General features: G+C 46.0%; 1 protein-coding gene and 1 non-coding gene across 6 annotated transcripts in view; both read right to left on the reverse strand.

Moving 5' to 3' along the window:
* The window catches only part of MRAS (muscle RAS oncogene homolog), a 56040-nt gene extending 50099 nt beyond the window's left edge, over nucleotides 1-5941 (reverse strand). Inside the window, exon 1 of one of the 5 annotated variants that reach the window (XR_012509277.1) lies at nucleotides 5261-5460. The gene's annotated coding sequence lies outside the window, so the exon portion shown is untranslated. Of the gene's footprint in view, nucleotides 1-5027; nucleotides 5190-5260; nucleotides 5462-5707 lie in introns of those variants that run through there. The other 4 variants (XM_045514729.2, XM_074370698.1, XM_074370711.1 and 1 more) reach the window with 4 other exon arrangements.
* Nucleotides 5942-18790: 12849 nt separating this feature from the next.
* On the reverse strand, nucleotides 18791-18863 carry TRNAA-UGC (transfer RNA alanine (anticodon UGC)). The gene has a single exon. It is a non-coding gene; the product is annotated as a tRNA-Ala (tRNA).
* Nucleotides 18864-19763: the final 900 nt, after the last annotated feature.

Consider the following 19763-nt stretch of genomic DNA (forward strand, 5'->3'; position numbering starts at 1 on the left):
ACGAGGCTCCAGAAGCCGGCTGGAGGCTGAGGGCAGGCCCAGCCAGCCAGGCCCCATGAGGAGGGTAGTCTGAAGCTCCACCTAGCATGGGAAGGATCCTGCAAAGCCCTGCCCACCATGGGAGGATAGTCTGAAGCCCTGCCTACCATGGGAAGGCTGGCCTGAAGCCCTGCCCAGCATGGGAAGGATCAAGTGCCAACAAAAGGGCCACATCTGCTCATTGGGGTAATGGGTACATGGTGTTTGTTATATATTATCCTTTATATTGCTGTTCTTTACAGTTTTCAAAATTAAAAAATATACCAAATGCATGAATGATGGAGGGGTTCCTGGTTGACTATGAGACTGATGAGAGTTGGGGAAAACCATTGTCCCACCTAGGCTCCCTCTTGTCAACAGCAGCGCCTGCCCTTCCATGACTTCTGCTGTCTCCCAAAGTCTCCGAGCGTGAGCTGCCCTGTCCCCTCTCATGAGGCCTTCCCTCCAATGCATCACTGATTACCTGTGGTCAGACCCCCGGTGGGCTGTGTCTCACAGCACCAGGCGAGAAGGGACGGCTCACTTTGGTCACCAGTTCTGGGAGCAGCACCATTTAGCAGATGGAGCATGTGCTCCAGGACCAGACAGATCTTGGTCAGACTCCTCCCAGGCTCTGCTTCCTTCAGGCCATGGCTGTAAGGAGCCTACTTAGCCACCCTGAGCCCCAGTTTCCACATCTGCAAAGGACTAACAGTAAAACCGCTGTGAGGCTTAGAGATGGCGAATGCAGTGTGTCTAGCCCAGTCCAGCCCACAAGTCTTCACTGAAGGAAGGGAGGGAAGAGAAGGGAGAGAGGGAGGGAGGAAGGGAGGACGGGCATCTAGACGTCTAGACACGTCACCTGAGCAGCAGTTGGGAGAAAGCAGAGCTGCTCGTGTTGGAGAGAAGCATGCTTATCAAGGTTCATGCGGGACAGGTTAAGGGGGGAAGGAAAGAGCTTTCCAAGGATGAACCAAATAGGGTGGACTGATTTCAGGGGCAGTAGGCTCCCTGTCTCCAGAAGGGTCCAGCTAAGCCCCACCCCTCATAGGCTGCACGGGAGGGACCTCCTGTTGAAAGTTTCCTAGTCTTTATTCAAGGGGTCATTTTCCTATTTGGGCCATATTTGCCTACTACTGAACTATTACTGGCTTAATCTTTGCCTTCAAAATCACCACACTTTTTCACTTAAAATCTTTATTTAGTCTTAATCTGAGCAAAATATTCATAAGAAAAACCCAGGTTTGACACAATGCCCGTAGTTTTATAATACATATAAATAAGTATATAACCATTAAAATGTGTCCCACCTAAAACCATCTCCCTCACCACCCTGAGAAAGGCACTCTCCTGTGTCTGAATTGAGACCCAGGAGACCTTGGACCCCAGGCCAAGAGGGCCAGGGGTGGAGTCTCAGAATGCTCCAGGGGCCCCTTCCAGGTCTCTGATTCTGTTATCTGAAGGTAGCTTGAATGACAATAATGCTTTTAAATCTCACAGCCCTTTTTGGTCTTCCAAACTTGTTCTTAACTGTGTATTTCATCTGATCCCCATGACAACACTGAGGGCGGGGCAGGGAAGTCACACAGGGAGCCTGGGCCCCTGCAGCACCCGTCGCACCCAAGGCCCTATTTATGGTCAGAGGACCCGAACAGAGCACAGAACCCTCCGTCCCCTCTCCCTCCGCTATTGCCATATGCTGCACAGCCAAATCCCTTCCTGGTATGCTCCAGAATCTCACTAGCAGCACAACCCAGATCCAAATCACGTTTTATCCATCTAGGTGGCCAGAGGCCAGGCTCTGTAGAAAATATGTCCCTCTGAGGCCCAGAATGTCACCTCACAACCAGCGGTGACATATACTGCCATCTGGCCATCAGCAGACCCCACCTAGTAAAGCCATCAAGAATACTAGAGGACAATGATGGAGACGTTAAAAAGCTAAATACCCCTTGCTACTTCACGACCCCTACACGGGGTGGGCTGTAGAAAGCTGTCTTGGATCATGCTAACCAGCTAACAGGCCGGAGGACTCAAGTGGTGGGTGCCAGGCCAAGAGGGACAGGGGTGGAGTCTCAGAACAGGCGGGACCAGCCTCATTCCAAGCAGTAGGAATGCTACGTAGAAGACTGGAGATGGGCACCAAGGATACATGGCAGGTACCAACGAGTGCAATGTGGCTGCCACCTCGGCCTCAACGGCGTCCTCTGCCCTCTGAAGCAGGAGGTGGCAGCACTGCCCTCTTGGTCAGAGGTCTACAAGACAGATTTCAAACTCATAGGCTGAGAACCGACACCCTTTCCACTCTCACTCCTGACACCAGCTCTACCACAACAGCACACTGGTCTGGCTGCAAAGACAGAACCCCAGAGTAGTCCCTCAGTAAACGTTAGTAGAGCCGGGGATCTACCCTGGGATCCAGGGCTCATTTTCAGAGATCCAAGAATCTCCCAAATTGCTTACCCAACTTTATACATCCAAGTAACTTTTCTCTGGGTCTCTCACTAGCATATTAAAGAGGCGGTAGCCCAAGGAGGTAAAAACCATTGCTCTAAACACAGCCTTCTTGGCTCCCTGTCCTAAGCAAGAGTATGTTGGAGGTGGCACTCATATTCCATCCCTGTGTACACAGACTTCACAAGAGCTGAGAGCATCTTTGGGAGATCAAAGCCCTGCTTAATCCACTGTTGCCTGGGTTTTATTATCTGCAGCTGAAAGCATCCCCACTGATCCAGTACCACAGAGCCCAGTGGCATCACCCAAGACTGTGACAGGTGGCAAGGCCTCAGAGTCCATCCATAAAGTTCCTCTCAAAGCTTGACTTCTCTGCTGAGTCTCTAGACCATGCATGGCTGCTGGATGCCCAGGGCACAGGGAACTCACCCACCTCCTTCCTTTCTCCCATGCCCAGTCAAAGGTAACTGTACCTTCAAGCCTGCCAGATGCCTGCCCCAGGCCTGGCAGGTACAGAGCCTCTGGAATGCACCACACTCTTTGGACACTTGAGAATGTGTTCCCAATTAGTTCACACAAAAACGGTTTGTGCAAACTACACGATGCTCATGAGCAGGTATGTTTTCAATTGCTTGCAAGGAGGCCCCCTCCCTTTGGAGGCATTTCATTAGTAGACAATGATGACACCAGATGTGAAATAGAAAACGGATGTCACATTTCCCCCAGAAGTCACTTAATCCAGCAGGCTGGCCAACATGCAATTCAGACAGATGTTAGGACCAGGAGCTAGTTCAGTCCATCAGAGCCCTGCAGTCCTCCCTGGTTCCAGGTGGTCACTCAAGCTCAAGAACCAACCCCAGGGATAACAGACTTGTCACCTTATAAGCAGCTCAGATCAACTGAAAGTGTGAAATACCTGTGGTGAGAGGTAATAAAAGTTACACCTGTCACAAAGATGTCTTAGGTAGGTGAAAACATAAGTTGTGGCAAGGACAAACAGAGCTGGCAGCCCTGGAAAACTGTCACTTGCCTCACAAGGGTTCAGCAGAGGGCCTTGACACCACCCCAATAAGGAAATGTTGAGGCCACCAGAAGAGGGGGCAGTTTCTATCAGAGTACCTGGCTTACTCAATCCCTACCCCCACCAAAGAGGCTGACAGACCCTGCAGCCTTGGAAACCCCACACCATCAAAGCCCCATGCCTCCTAACCTGGCAGAGAAGGGACAAACTACACTATAAACCACAGACAGGAAAGCTAACTGGCTGCGGGAAGAGAAAGCAGGCTGAGGGTGAAAACCATGGCTTGAAACATTTTCAGCCCTAGTCAGCAGGGACATGCGATTTATAGGAAACTAGGAGACTTACAAAAATGTTAGCCAGCTCAAGTTTCTTCCCTGGGAAGAGAAGCAGAAGAAACTCCTAAGAACTGTCTGGGTGAAAGTGTTTTGTTCACTGCAAAGCCTCTGACACGTGTCAGTTAATTAGCACCAGCAGCTCCCCACCCCGCACTTCAACCAACCAGTGAAAGGCAACAGAGCCAAAGCCCAACACAGGCTGCACCTGGAGCCTTCAAGCACAGGACAGCCCCTCCCTCATGAGAGGGACCTGACCAGCCACAGGGTCTACAGCATGGACTCTCATGATCTTGGGCAACTTATGGACTCTTTCTCGCCCCTGTTCCCCATCTGCATATGGGGGTAATAATAAATCCCTTCTGGAGGCATCTCCTCCAACGATGACACCCACGGCAAGTGCCTGATCTGTTAACCCCTGCTGGCTGCTCTTATTACAGTGGGGCTACAGGGCTTTCAAGTCAGACTTCCTTGTCAGTCCTGGTGCCAGGGAGGTCACTCTTGAGATCACCATTCGGAGCCTTGTCAGTCTGCTTCTCTGGTCAGGTCCAGGACAGAGGGTGAGTTCTAGAGGGGCAAGAACCATTCTATCCCAAGGAAGCTGGCGAGGAGGAGGGACCCGTGGGGGAGGAGGGGCAATCCCAGAGCTCAGGGATCAGGGCCCGGATGAAGTGGCCCTTGTCCACCTCTTCAGACTCGGCTCTGGCCCTGGCCAACACAGACCTCCGTTTCGGCCACAGAGTCTAATTGCGTGTTCAGTGCCCATGCTCCTGCCAGGCATCACCTCCTCTAGGAGGCCTTCCCTGACCTTCCACTCTGTCTGCTCCAACAATGCGCTTCCCTGATCTCAGTACTGGGACCACGCTGGGCTGTCGCTTACTTTGCACCCCTACCTTCCGAGGCGCAGGAACTGGCACTGTGCCCCACACACGGTGGGCGTCCCTGCCGGGTCCGGTCAATGAATGAACCGGGCCCCAGTTGTGACCAGAGCCCCGAGCCCTTGGCGCAGTGAAGGGTTGTTTATCAAGAAAGCACCTTTTGGTCATTAAGAAGAATTTGACAACTCTGATGGAGGATCCCCGCCCTCGTTAACGCCATTTTAAAAGGAGAACGAACCCCCCCACCCCACGTCCACCAGAATCCCGCCTCCCACCTCCCCTTGGGTTCTCGCCAGGGCAGACAAGGAACGCAAGGGCGGTTACCATGAAAGGGGCTCTTTGGGCGGTAGGCAGGTCCTTCCGACCGGGGTCTCGCTCCTGGCCGATTTCTCGATCGCACACCGTTACGCGGTCGGGGCCAAAGGCCGCTTACCGCCAACCCCGGAGCTCAGTCCACCCGCGGCGAGCGCGGCCGGGCCCGGGACGGCCACACCTCCCGCCCGGAACAAAGCGCCCGGCTGGGCCCCCTCCCCTCCCAGGCTGCCCCGACCGCTCACCGCGCGCTCCAGCCCGGCTCGGCTCCGGCCTCAGGCCGTCTCCTCCATGCCCGCGCTGGCCAGAAGGCAGCTCCGCGCCCGCCGGGCCCTGCGGCAGCCGGACTGACGGCTCCCCGCCCGCGGCCCGCCGGCCGCTCTGGCCGTCCCCGCCCCGGCGCCTCCTTAAAGCGACCGCGCGGCCCGCGCGCGCCCCGAGCGCCCGGCGCGCCGCGCATTCCTTATATTGCAACAGCGCCAGCTAAAAATAGAGCGCCGCCGCCGCGGGCGCAGGGGAGGACGGGCCCGGCGCCGCGACCCTGCCACCCCCGCGGGTCCCCGGCTCCCAGGACGCACGACCCGCGAGGTCCCAGCTACCCGCGCTGAGCTCCCCGGAGCCGGCAGGGCGCGCGGGCCGAACTACGGAACCAGGCCGGCGCCACCGCCTCCCCCGCGGCCCCGCGCACTTACCCGGGTCCGACCCGTGGCGCCGCGGAGCTGGCTTTAAGGTGGACACCGAATGGGAATTCGCCCTGGCCTCTTTAAGAGCCTCTGCGCTCCAGCCTTTAAATCTCCGCTCCGGCCCGGCCAACTTCGTAGCCTGCAGACGCCTCCCCCGTCCTAGGCGATCCCAGGCCGCCACCTTAATCGCGTCCCCTTCGAATCTCGGGCTGTGTTTCTTCTTAGATCCTGCCCGCAGCGTCGCTTCTCCCAAGGCCTCTTGGTGCCGGGTTCCTGGGGCTAAAGTTCGTTCAGATGGAGGCGATGGGGACAGGCGACACGGGTGATCCATTTCACTGTTTCAGTTCCGCTAACTCCTCTCCATCGGCGTCATTTTCCCTTTATTTTAAAATTGAGCTATAATTCACATACCATGAAATTCCATCTTTTAAACATTGAGTGAGTTTTAGTATATAAAGTCGTGCAACCATCTAATTCCATTCCATTATCTAATCCCAGAACATTTTTGTAACACCCCCTACTAAAATAAAAGAAAAAAAACGAACCCCTTTGCAGTCACTCCCCATTCCCCCCTCCTCTCAGCCCCTGGAAACCGCTAATCTTCTTTGTCTCTTTGGATTTGCCTACTCAGGACATTTCATGTAAGTGGAGTCATACATGTGGTCTTTTGTGACCCAGCTTCCTTCACTTCACATGATGTTTCTAAGGTTCTTCCACGTTGCAGCATGAACAATACTTCACTCCTTTTCGGGACCTAACAGCATTCCATTGTGTGGATACACCACATTTTGTTTATCTTTCATCATCTGGTGGACAGGTAGGTGATTTGTACTTTGGGGCTATTATGAATAAAGCTGCTATGAATATTTGTGTACAAGTCTTTGTATGAACATATGTTTCCATTTCTCTTGGGTATATATACCTAGGATTAGAATTGTGGGTCATATGCTAACTATGTTTAACATTTTGAGGAAACCTCAAACTGTTTTCCAAACCAGCTGCATTACTTTATATTCCGACCAACAATGTATGAGGGTTCCACTCTCTACGTCCTCACCAATACCTATCATCTGTTTTGTTTTTTTTTAATTATAGCTATCCTGAGGGGTGAGAAGTGGTATCTCATTGTAGTTTTGATTATCAGTGTCCTTTTTGAGGGTGTTCTTTTTGTAGGTGGCCCTTGATGATGACTTGAACCAACCTGACACCTCATTCCCTAGTTATTTTGAGAGCATCACCCACCACCCCAGGTCTCAGGAAGCCTTGCTGCCTCGAGTCCTTCATGTCATGCTGGGGTTTCCAATCTGGTGCCAGTTTCTATTGGCACCCCAGGTACTCATGCAGCGATTTGGTGAGAGCTGTTGTGCCCCCCTGCATTCTGTTCCCACCCGCTGTTCTGAAGGCTCCTTGGACCCCTGGATTCCCCATGGCATGGGGGAGGGGTTGGGGTGCCATCAAGTGTCTCTCATCTTGATAGAGGGTAAAAGAACTGGTTGAGAAGGGAGCTTGAGGGCCAGATGTTCATCTTGACTGGCTGGTCTTGCCCTAGGACAGGACCTGCCTCTTCCTCCCTTTTCCATTTCCCACAGCTTTTGGGGGAGACAGGCAGGAGTCTGTGGTCCTGCCTGTCTGTCAGCCCCTTGTGGGCCCCCTTGTTCAAGAGACATCCTCTCCTGAGCCTTGACTGGCTTAGGGGCCAGAACATTGCCCTCAGTTAGAGCTAAGACAACGTTTGCACAAGAGTCAAAGGTTTGTCTTTACACCACTTTCATACACAAATCTTTAGTAATCTGTCTCCCTGAGAAATGGAACTCAACCAGCTAGTAATCACACACAGGTACCTGGGATTCTCTAACAATGAAATTAGACCCTGCAGGTTGTGGCGGAGGTCTTCAGTCCCACACTGGATGCGTGTCCCATTTGGGCTGCCTCCTCTGCTCTTTGAGCCCTGAAATAAAGCAGGGCTCAGTCCCTGGTGGATAGGAGCTTTAGAGATGAGGGTCACTGAACAGAAAAGTGAGGCCTGGGAGAAAAGTTCACCCGTTCAGCAAACACTGCCAGAACACCTATTATGTGTGGTGCTGTGCAAAGTCCTGCCTCCCAGCAAATTCAGAGCACCGCTGGCCAGGGGTGAGTGGTGTGGAATTGAGAAACACCAGGGCCTGAGGGACCCCAGAGGAAGGGCATCTAACGCAGTGCGGGGAAGGGGCGAGTGGCCAGAGCAAGCTTTCTGTGAGAGGTGATGATTGAGCCAGGACCTGAAAGACAAGGACCAATCAACTAGGCTGAGAAGGGAGAGAGAAAACCTGACAGGCTGAGGTCTGATTGAGCTGTAGTCTTTCCAAAAACTCCAGCAGGTCACCAGGGCTGACCAGGAGTGGTTGGGGCATGGTGGAAGGCCAGACGGGAGGCAGAACCCAGGAAGGGCTCAGACCCAAGTTTCAGGCCCCGAGGTCTAAGGCAGGCGAGGGACCTGGGTACAGCTTGTTGAATAGACCAAGGATGAGGGCTGCTCGGCTGCCTGAGAGTAGAGCTTCCCTGCCCGGTGACAAGAACAAAGGAGCCTGGTCTACCACAATACCCCCTGTGCCTGCCTCTCTGCCCAAGCCTGGCTGAGCACCATGCCTCAGAGCAGACCCCAGCTGGCATCCGGGGATTCAGTGAGCAACCCCAGGAGGCCCTGTGGACTTCAGGCCCTGGAGCTAGCCAGGTCATGGTGGTACAACCTTCCTCCAGAACTCCCTGCCCCCAGTGTGGTCCCTGGGGTTAAGGGAGCTCTGAGCTCCAGAACACTCACCTTGTGCCAGATACAGGGCACAGTGATGGGTCTACATGCCTCCCCATGCCCCAGGCAGACGGTGTCACCCGCTGTCTTAGACATAAGGAGACCGCAAGCCCAACTGCCCCCCTCCCCCACCAGCGGACTGAGAATCAGGGTCCACTCTTTCCCCGCGTCAGGTGGCCTCGGCAGGCAGATCAGTTGTGTGTGTGTTTGGTGCCGGGAGGGAGCAGGGAGAATGGGAAGAAAACATTAGCACCTGTCCCCGTCCTAGTCTCTTCAGGCCTGGGGCTGGAATTCATCTTTTGCTGACTTTGGAGCAACCATGGGTTCGCAGAAGAGCCTCGCCCCACTACACGCCTGTGTATCCCCTCAGCTGACCTTTCTTTTGTGCCAAGTACAAGGCCTTTGTTCCCCTGGGCTGCCCGTGATCTAGTGTCAAGAGCTACAGTCTTCTCTCAGGGTTGTGGTTTTTTACCAGCCCAGGTTCAACCGTTTCTCATCATTAGCTCTCCCGGATCCCTGCTCTGTCCCCGCCACACCTGCCCCCGCCCCATTAGAAGCTAAGCCTCACAAGATTTTCTTATCTGATGCTTGTGGTTACTGATGCTTGTGCTTCATCCTTTACATGGGCTCCCTCTTGCTCTCTGTGGCCAAAGAGCAGCTTTCAATCAACCCACTTCCCCCTCATGGCCAAGCCTCTCCCCAAAGTGGTCCATGTTCAGCAAACATTTGTTTGTGATCATTTGTTTTTCTCACTTTAGTTCTTCCTCTGTTTAAACTAAAGTCCAGGGGACAGGGTATAGCTTGGTGGTAGAACTCATGCTTAGCATGTGTGAGGTCCTGAGTTCAATCCCTAGTGTCTCCATTAATAAATAAAGTCCAGTGACTTTTAAACACTTTGGCCTGCAACCCACAGGAACAAATAGATTTGACATTACAAACCTGTACACACACACACACACACACACAAGTGAAACAAAAATTTCATGAAACAATATTTCTTGTTACTGTGTGCAGTTACTCTGATCTATTCTATTCTAGTCTGTTCTGTTTCATTAGAAAGTGCTAGCAAAACCTACTAAATTGATTTCATGCCCCACCCATGGGTTGTGACCTACAATGTGAAAAACATTGAACCATATTTTCATACCTAGAGCCTCAGTGTAGTGACATGACAGAAATTTAGAAAGGTCTTTAGAAAGAAAGGTATACTTTATAATTTTGAAAACACATTCTAGGGATAATAGTTTGAAAAGAAAAGAGTTCTGATTTTCAAAAGCCTAAGCGATTTCCTCTTGGAGGTAGGACGCGGTAAGCTGTGGCAGGCCAATTCTCCGGCAACAAAATGAGATGAGGCTCACCAGCTGTTCCTTCTCCCCTCCCCTAGGACATTTGCTAATTTGGGGCACTGGCTAATGATCAATTTTTGCCCAGAAGGAAGACTTCTAATGGAGTCAAGAGAAACCAGCAAAGCTTTTAGTGGCCACATAGTTTTAGGATGACAAATTGGAAATCGGGGGCCTTAAAAAGACAACCAATTTTCTCCACATGACATGTGCTAAGTTCTGGGCCTGAGAATGCATCTAAAAAGCAGAGTGAAATCTTCCAATGTCCCATAGTGCTTAGAAAATAAAGTCTTCACAAGAAGAAAGGGTCAGCCTCAAAAACAAGGTCAGCTCCTGCCTCATGAGATTTGCCAGATTTTGAAGCTCTGTAAGGACAAAGTCCAGATAGCTGGGCTGGGAACTTCTGAAGGGCAGAGCTGACTCTCCACAGCCTCCCCTGGCTTAGGATACAGAGACCTGCAAGGCTCTCAGTCAAATTCCACATATGAGGAATAGGGGTAAACCAGAGATCAGTTGAGTCCTGCAAAAATTGAAAACCAAGCCCAACTCAGCTCAACCCATCTCTGGATTGAGATGATCATTCTTCACCACCACCCCGACCCCGACTCTTAAGGGAGGAAAGAGGGAACACTCTATGTGGCAAATGACATCATCTGGAGTCTCTCTACCTCTTATACACAACATCTGCAGATAGTAAAAAGTAACTAGTCCTGTGAAGAGGCATGAACATATAATTGAAAAGCAAGAGGAAAAAATAGCAGACACATAGATCATTCAGATACTGGAGTCAGTAGACAGAACTTGAAAATAACTGTGGAGGAACCAGAACTCCTGTACACTGTTGGCGGGAGTGTCAGATGTATATCCACGTGTCAGCCAGAGTGCACTCGGGATATGGAAACTACACAGTTCTTTGGAGAAGGGAATTTGAATATAAAGAACTGTTAATTATAAGAGGGGACTAACTACTAAGGAGAAAAGAGAGCTGCAGAGAATAGTTACAGCAGAAATCTGGAACAGCCGCTAGGGCTCAGGCAGCACCTGAAGAAGGCACAAATCTGCATGAGTCCCATACCTTCTACCACCAGGCTGACATCCGTACCTTGTTGGAGACCATGTAGCTATGCCCCACTGGATGATGATGAAGTTTGTGGAAAGTCCATGCATATGGAATTCACTGGAAAACATTTCTTTTGGTGCTGAGAGAAGCCCTCCATGGAAGGGTGCCACATGGTGGAAACTGCTGGAAAATTTCCCAAAGGAGCAATGCATTGGAAAGTCAGCCTCTGGGATTTTGGAGGAAGCTTCCTGTGGAAATGGGCTTTGTGTTTCTGGCTGCCACATGCTGCAGGAACCTGCCAAGTAAGACATCAGACCCAGGAAGAGAAGCCTCTTTCTTCTACAGTGGCTGCCAGTGCTCCCTACTGACAAGCCTTAATACCATGCCAGATGGCAAAGGAGAAATATTTGCAGGGCCCAGCTCCATCAGCACAGAGCAGGTAATTAAGTATGGATTTGGATCTGAGAGGTAATAAATTGATAACTGGCACAAATGGCTTTGAAAAACTGTTTAGTAGAATCTACTAACACTAGACATACAGCTACCTTCAGACTCAACATTTCTACTTCTAGGTATTTATCTAAGAGAGATTAGTAGGTCTGTTCACCAAAGACATGTGTAACAATGTTTACAACTGTCTTAGTCATAATAGCTCCCAGACTGGAGACAATCCAATGCTTATTCACTGGAGGATGAATAAATAAATTGTAGTTTATATATGCAATGGAATACTCTACTGCAATAACTAAGAATGAAGGACGATGCACCGATACATAAACAACAAGAATGAATTGCAGAGACATTATATTAAGTGAAAGAAGCCAGATGCAACAACATATATAAAGACCAGTAAAAAAAAAAACTAATTGATGGTGACTGAAGTCAGAACAGTAGTTACCTCTTGGGGGAGAGGAATGATAACTGCATGTGTGGGAAAGAAGTGCTGGAGATGTATCTTGACCTGGCTGGTTGTTACAGGGATATATACAAACGTGAAAGTTCACCAAGCTGTGCATTAATGATTAGCACACTTCACACATTTCACTATATGTGTGTTATACACTTATCCTTCGGTATCCACAGGGGACTGGTTCCAGGACCTGGTGCGGATACCAAAATCCAGGGATGCTCAAGCTCTGTGGTCTGTCCTCCAGTATCTGCAGGTTCCACATCCGTGGATTCAACCAACTGCAGAGATTGTATTAAGTTTCCAATTTGCAGTTGGTTGAATCTGCAGATGCGGAAACTGTGGGTACCAAGGGTTGACTGCATATTTATGGAAAAAAATCCATGTGTAAGTGGGCCAGAGCAGTTCAAATTCATGCCACTGAAGGGTGAACTGTACTTTAAAACTTCATGATACCCACACTTAGATGAATATATTGAATAAAATGAAGGAAAAGATAGAAAAGTAGGTGAAAGGAGAAAAATGTCACCAGGTAAGTGGAATCTGCCCAAAAACCCCAAAATGATAAAAGTAAAATGAACATTCTGGAACTTAAAAGGTATAATAACTGAAATCAAGAACTCCTTGGATAACAGCAGATGGAAAACTGAGCACAAAATTAATGAACTTGAAGTTGAGTCAAAAGAATACATTGAAACTAAAGCACAGAGGGAAAAAAGATAGAGAGAAAAAGAGATGATAGCAAATGATAAGGTGACATATTCAAATGCCCAACATTCTTTCACTGGAGTTTCAGAAGGAGAGAGAGAAAATGGAACAGTAGCAGTACTGGTTTCCCCCACTATCTGAAAGTAGAGCATCTCTATGAAATTTTTCATAAGGTGAAATAGCAGTTACCTTAGGAAACATCTTGTTAATGGCTGCACAAAATAAATTGAGATACAGCACAGATGCTCATGGACACAGTTCAAAGCTATGGTGCCTTGGTGCTGAGATGCTGAGTGTAGTTCCCAGGGAAGGAGCTTGGCGATGCCACTTTTGCTGCTTCTGTAACAGCTTGCTGCAAAACAAATGCTGAACATTATTTTCGATTTTCACCTTTTTCTATAAAAGTGAAAATCCTCTTTGGATTTCTTTCCACTAGTGAAAATAGGTACTAATGTAGGTCTTTTGTAAAAGCAAAATGGCATAAAGTGAACTTTCAAAAAGTGAGGAATACCTATATCCAGAAAGACAATGGCAGAGAGTTTTCCAAAACTGGTAGAAGACATAAATCCACAGATTCAAGTTGCTTGGTGAATTCCAAAAATGGGTAAGCACAGAGAAAACTACATGCAGGCGCATCATAGTTAAATGGCTGAGAACAGGATAAAAAAATAAAATTTTAAGCATCAGAATCTTTCTTCATTGAAAAAAATCCTTTGATGAACATTTCCTGGCAGCTGATAAGAAGCAGAGCTTGGTGAGAGCCATTCCCTGCCACATGAACATGTGACCAGCCTTTCAACAGAAGATACCCTCAGTGTCATTCTGCAGCTCAGAGTGTGGGGCCAGCAGGTGCACCTAAGCATCACTTCTGAATGACCCCCAGCCCCAGCTTGCAAAACAGTGGGAAAATGATCAACATTTGTTGCCGCATGTTTTCATGCCTTAGTATTTGAAATATAATACCAAGTCAGAGAAAGGAAAAATTTGAAACTGAAATGTAAGATTGGCTCATTTTAATTTAGCCCAATTTTCTGAAATCCAGTAGCATCACCCCTGTCCACAAATATGACAGAAAAATTCTAAATCTCTGATAGTTCAGATTTTAAAACGTTATTTTTACATTAGAACAAATATGGATGCAGTAGTATTCCAAAATACACACAAATGGTTGAGATAAATGTTACCAAAGTGTAGAGAACTCAAAAGACCTTAGGTGTCTGGGGCAGTCATTCAGGAAGATTCAGGGGACACACTGGAGGAGCAAAACCTTAGGTAACAAGATCTCTGAGGCTTGACTGAGATTCAGATCTGCCTCAAAAGTTTCTTTTTTTGGCCCAAATAGATATGCAAGGAGTTGTGTTCTACTGAGAAGTTAGACAGAGAATAGGTCCTGCTCGCCAATCTCCCAGAAGAGCCTAAGCAATCAAGGGGCAAAGCTCATTACCTCTCAGGAGGTGCCAGGAAACGTGGAGGTCTGAGATTTTATCCCACTTGCAAGCTGACAAGTTCTTCGCCGATAGTTTGATGGACACTGGCAGAGGACATGAAATTCCCGGGTCAGAGGTGAGGGATAGGTTATTTTCACAGCAATAGTAGAAACCAGGGTATTATCATTTCTGCAGAGGCTCCCTGAACCTCATTTCCCACAGGACAACGCAAAGAGAGCCACGTGATCCTCCACACGCGTGGGCTGTGTTACAGGAGAAGAATTCAGCGCTTTGAGAAACCGAAGCTTTTACACTGGAGAGAAGCATGCTTACTAGGAAGGGAGACATGCTCTCTACCTTCCAAGGCTGTAAGCCCTATTTTAGAAGGAGAGATGATCTCTATCCTTCAAGGCGGTTTGGTGTATCAGTATTCCTGAAAAGATAGTTGAGAATAAAGGCAATCAGTGCTTTGACTTGCAAAATGTACCGAAACATGAGACACCCAGGGAGAAATGCTGCTGACAGGACGGACCTGTGATCAGACTGCTCCACGTTGTGCACAATGTCTCTTTGCCTGCTCCTTTACCCTCTCAGTAAGCCTGAGTGGTGGGCTGCAAAGGGCTCCTTATAGTCCTGCTTCTGACAGGAACCTGAGGCTCCAGGATGAAATAGTCACTAGGAAGTGGTTGGGACAGCCTGCCTCACAGGGACTCACAATACAGATCGGCAATTTGATGGGAACCCCCAGTGACTTCTATGATCTGAAGAAAATGCAACACAGCCCAATGCAGGTTATTTGGCTCAGAGAGACAGGCTGCTTCCATTTTGTGCCTGTGTTTTCCAAGTCAGCCTCACAATCAACAAAAAACTACTAGAACTAATAGGTGAGTTAAGCAAGGTCTCAGAATACAAAGTCAATATACAAAAATCAGTGTATTCTTATGATTGGAAAGGAAGTAAAAACACAGAAACAATTTCATTAATAATAGCATTAATAAACATGAAATTACAAATGACTTTCAACAACTCTCAAACATTGCTGAAATTTCAAGAGTAAGCAACGAACAGCTATGCAACATTCACGAATTGCAAGACTCAGTATTACTAAGATTTCAGTTCTCCTCACATTAATCTTTAGATTCACTGCAATTCTAATCAAATTTCCAACGAGCCTTTTTGGAAAATACTAACAGGCATTCTAAAAATCAAAAGACGTGGAATAGCCAAAGTAATTTTGATGAGAAAGAAAAGAGATGGAGGACACAGATGATCTGATTTGAAGACTCAGATTGTCTTAGCTCAGGTCACTATAATAAAATACCATAAACTAGGTGGCTTATAAACAATAGAAATTTATTTTGCATGGTTCTGGAGGCTGGAAGTCAGAGATGACTGGAAGCCAACATGGAGAGGGTCTGTGAAGGCCTCTTCCAGGTTGTAGATGGCTGACTTGTGTCCTCACATGGCAGAAACAGGACTAGCTAGCTCTCTGGCCTCTTTTAAAAAAAAAAAGTTTAGTTTTTTTTTTACATTTTGATCCCCTTCACCCATTTCTCCCACCCCCTCACCCCCGACCTCTGACAACCACCAATCTGTTCTCTGTGTCTATGAGCTTGGGTTTTTTTTTGTTGTTGTTGCTGTTTATTTGTTTAGATTCCACATGTAAGAGCGATCATACAGTATTTGTCTTTCTCTGTCTGACTTACTTCACTCAGCATAATGTGCTTGAGGTCGATCCATGCTGTCACAAATGGCAAAATTTCGCTTTTTAATGGCTGAATAATATTCCATTGTGTGTGTGTGTGTGTGTGTGTGTGTGTGCGCGCGCGCATGTGTGATTATATATATATATCACACTTTCTTTTTTTTTACTGAGTTATAGTCAGTTTACAATGTTGTCAATTTCCAGAGTAGAGCACAATTTTTCAGTTATACATGAACATACATATATTCATTGTCACATTCTTTTTCACTGTGAGCTACCACAAGATCTTGTATATATTTCCCTGTGCTAATCTTGTTTATCTATTCTACATATGCCTGTCAGTATCTACAAGTTTCAAACTCCCAGTCTGTCCCTTCCCACCCCTCTTCCCCCTGGCAACCACAAGTCTGTATTCTATATCTATGAGTCTGTTTCTGCTTTCTATTTATTTTCTTGTTTTTAGATTCCACATATGAACGATCTCATATGGTATTTTTCTTTCTCTTTCTGGCTTACTTCACTTACAATGACATTCTCCAGGGACATCCATGTTGCTGCAAATGGCGTTATGTTGTCTTTTTTATGGTTGAATAGTATTCCATTGTATAAATATACCACATCTTCTTTATCCAGTCATCTGTGGATGGACATTTAGGCTGTTTCCATGTCTTTCCATAGTGCTGCTATGAACATTGGGGTGCAGGTGTCTTTTTGAAGTAGGGTTCCTTCTGGATATATGCCCAGGAGCAGGATTACTGGGTCATATGGTAAGTCTATTCCTAGTCTTTTGAGGAATCTCCATACTGTTTTCCACAGTGGCTGCATCAAACTGCATTCCCACCAGCAGTGTAGGAGGGTTCCCTTTTTGCCACAGCCTCTCCAGCATTTGTCATTTGTGGGTTTTTGAATGATGGCCATTCTGACTGGTGTGAGGTGATACCTCATTGTAGTTTTGATTTGCATTTCTCTGATAATTAGTGATATTGAGCATTTTTTCATGTGCCTATTGATCATTTGTATGTCTTCCTTGGAGAATTGCTTATTTAGGTCTTCTGCCCATTTTTGGATTGGGTTGTTTGTTTTTTTCTTATTAAGTCATACGAGCTGATTATATATTCTGGAGGTCAAGCCTTTGTCAGTTTTATCATTTGCAAAAATTTTCTCCCATTCCATAGGTTGTCATTTTGTTTTGCTTATGGTTTCCTTTGCTGTGCAGAAGCTTGTTAGTTTAATTAGGTCCCATTTGTTTATTCTTGCTTTTATTTCTATTGCTTGGGTAGACTGCCCTAGGAGAACATTTTTGAGATGTATGTGAGATAATGTTTTGCCTACATTTTTTATTTTTATTTTTTTATTGAAGTATAGTTGATTTACAATGTTTCAGGTATATAGCAAAATGATTCAGTTATACATATATATATTCTTTTTCAGATTTTTTTTCCCATTATAGGTTATTACAAGATATTGAATATAGTTCCCTGTGCTATACAGTAGGTCCTTGTTGTTTATCTATTTTATATATAGTAGTGTGTAACTCCTAATCCCAAAATGCAAATTTATCCCTCCCCCTGTTTCCCCTTTGGTATCCATAAGTTTGTTTTTTATGTCTGTGAATTTATTTCTGTTCTGTAAATAAGTTCATTTGAATAATTTTTTATATTCCTCATATAAGTGATATCATATGATATTTGTCTTTCTCTATCAGACTTAGTTCACTTAGTATGATAATCTCTAGGTCCAACCATGTTGCTGCAAATAGCATTATTTCATTCTTTTTTATGGCTGAATAATATTCCATTATATATATATATATATATATATATACATACCACATTTTCTTTATCCAATCATCCATTGGACTTACGTTGTTTCCACATGTTGGCTATTGTAAATAATACTGCAATAAACATGAGGGTGCATGTATCTTTTCAAGTGTTTTTGTTTTCTTTGGATAAATACCCAGCTGCAGAACTGCTGGCTTATATGGTAGTTTTTTTTTTGAGGAACCTCCATACTGTTTTCCATAGCAGCTGCCCCAATTTACATTCCCACCAACAGTGCTGAGGGTTCCCATTTCTTCACATCCTCACCAACATTTGTCTTTTTGATAAGTCATTCTAATAGGTATGAGGTGATAACTCATTGTGGTTTTGATTTGTAATTCCCTGATGATTAATGATGTTGAGCATCTTTTCCTGTACTTGTTGGCTGCCTATATGTCTTCTTTGAAAAAAAAAATGCCTATTCATATCTTCTGCTCATGTAAAAATCAGGTTTTTTTTGCTATTGTGTTGTATGAATTCTTTGTATAGTTTAGATATTTGCCCCTTATCTGAGACATGTGACTTGCAAGAATTTTCTCCCATACAGTAGGTTTCCTTTTCATTTTGTTGATGGTTTCTTTTGCTGTGCAGGAGCTTTTTAGTATGACCTAGTCTCACTTATTTATTTTTACTTTTGTTGTCTTTGTTTTGGTGTTAGATTAAAAACTCATTACCAAGACTTATGTCAAGGAGCTCACCACTTATGTGTTCTTCTAGGAGTTTTATGATTTCAGGTCTTACATTAAAATCTTTAATCTATTTTGAGTTAATTTTTGTGTATGGTGTAAGATGCTGGTCCAGTTTTAAACTTTTGTTTGTGGTTGTCCAGTTATCCCAACATCTTTTATTGAAGAAACTATCCTTTCCCTGTTGTATTTTCTTGGCTCCTTTGTTGTAAATTAACTGACCATAAGCATGGGTTCATTTCTGCACTCTTCATTCTATTCCACTGATCTATATGTCTGTTTTTAGCCCAATACCATGCTGTTTTAATTACTATTGTTTTGTAATATAGTTTGAAATCAGGGAGCTTGATGCCTCCAACTCTGTTCTTCTTCCTCAAGATGACTTTGGCTATTCATGGTCTTGTAGCTCCATACAAATTTTAGGATTGCACATGACAGAAAGAGAGCTAGCCAGCTTTCTGGCCTCTTCTTATAAAGGCACTAATCCCATTTATGGAGGATTCACCCTCATGATCTAACAATCTCCTAAAGGCCTCACCTTCAAATACCATCCCATTAGGATTAGGGTTTCAACATACGAATTTTTTGGTTTGTTTTTTTTGAGGGGGAGGTAATTAGATTTCTTTATTTAATTAATTATTTTTAAAATGGAAGTACTGGGGATTGAACTCAGGACTTTGTGCATGCAAAGCACGTGCTCTACCACTGAGCTATACCCTCCCCCCTTCAACATATGAATTCTGAGGGGACACAAGCATTCAGCCCATAACACTATACAACAATAATAATCAAGTCAGAGAAGTGCTTGCATAAGGATAGACAAATAGACCAGTGGAACAGACTAGAGAGTGCTGACAAACTCACACATATGACCAGCTGATATTTGACAAAGGTGCCAAAGCAAGCCAATGGAGTAAAGGAAAATCTTTTCAACAATTGGTGCTCGTACCACCAGAAGTCCATATGGAGAAAGAGAAAAAAAAAAGCACCTTGGCTTCTACCTCACATCCCACACAAAAACTGATTTGAAACATTGGTACAATCGTACCATGGAATATGCAGCAATTAAAAAGAACAAAATACTGATACATGTAACAACTTAGATGGATCTCCAGGGAATTATGCTGAGTAACAAAAAGCTAATCCCCAAAGGTTACATACTGTGTGATACGATTTATAGATCATTTTTTCAAATGACAAAATTTTAGGAGGGTGGAATAGTGGTTGCCAGAGGTTGGGGACTGGGGAGAGAGATTCACAGAAGGGACGTGGGTTTGACTATAAAGGACAACACGAAGGATCCTGTGTTCAGAGTCTTGACTGTGGTGGTGGATACAGGAACCAAGATAGGGTGAAATTTTGTAGAACCTAAAACACACACACACACACACACACACACACACACACACACACAGGTGAGTACAACTAAAACCAGAGAAACCTGACTAAGACAGGTGGATTGTATCAATGTCACTATTCTGGCTGTGATATTAGACTATGGTTTTGCAAAATGTTGCCATTGAGGGAAACTGGGCCAAGTGTACAAAGGATTTCTCTGTGTTATTCTTACAGCTGTATATATTTCCAGTTATCTCAATTAAAATGTCACTGAAAAAGTGAA

Source organism: Camelus bactrianus, chromosome 1 (genome assembly GCF_048773025.1).
Source record: "Camelus bactrianus isolate YW-2024 breed Bactrian camel chromosome 1, ASM4877302v1, whole genome shotgun sequence".
In the NCBI taxonomy this organism is placed as follows: Eukaryota; Metazoa; Chordata; class Mammalia; order Artiodactyla; family Camelidae; genus Camelus; species Camelus bactrianus.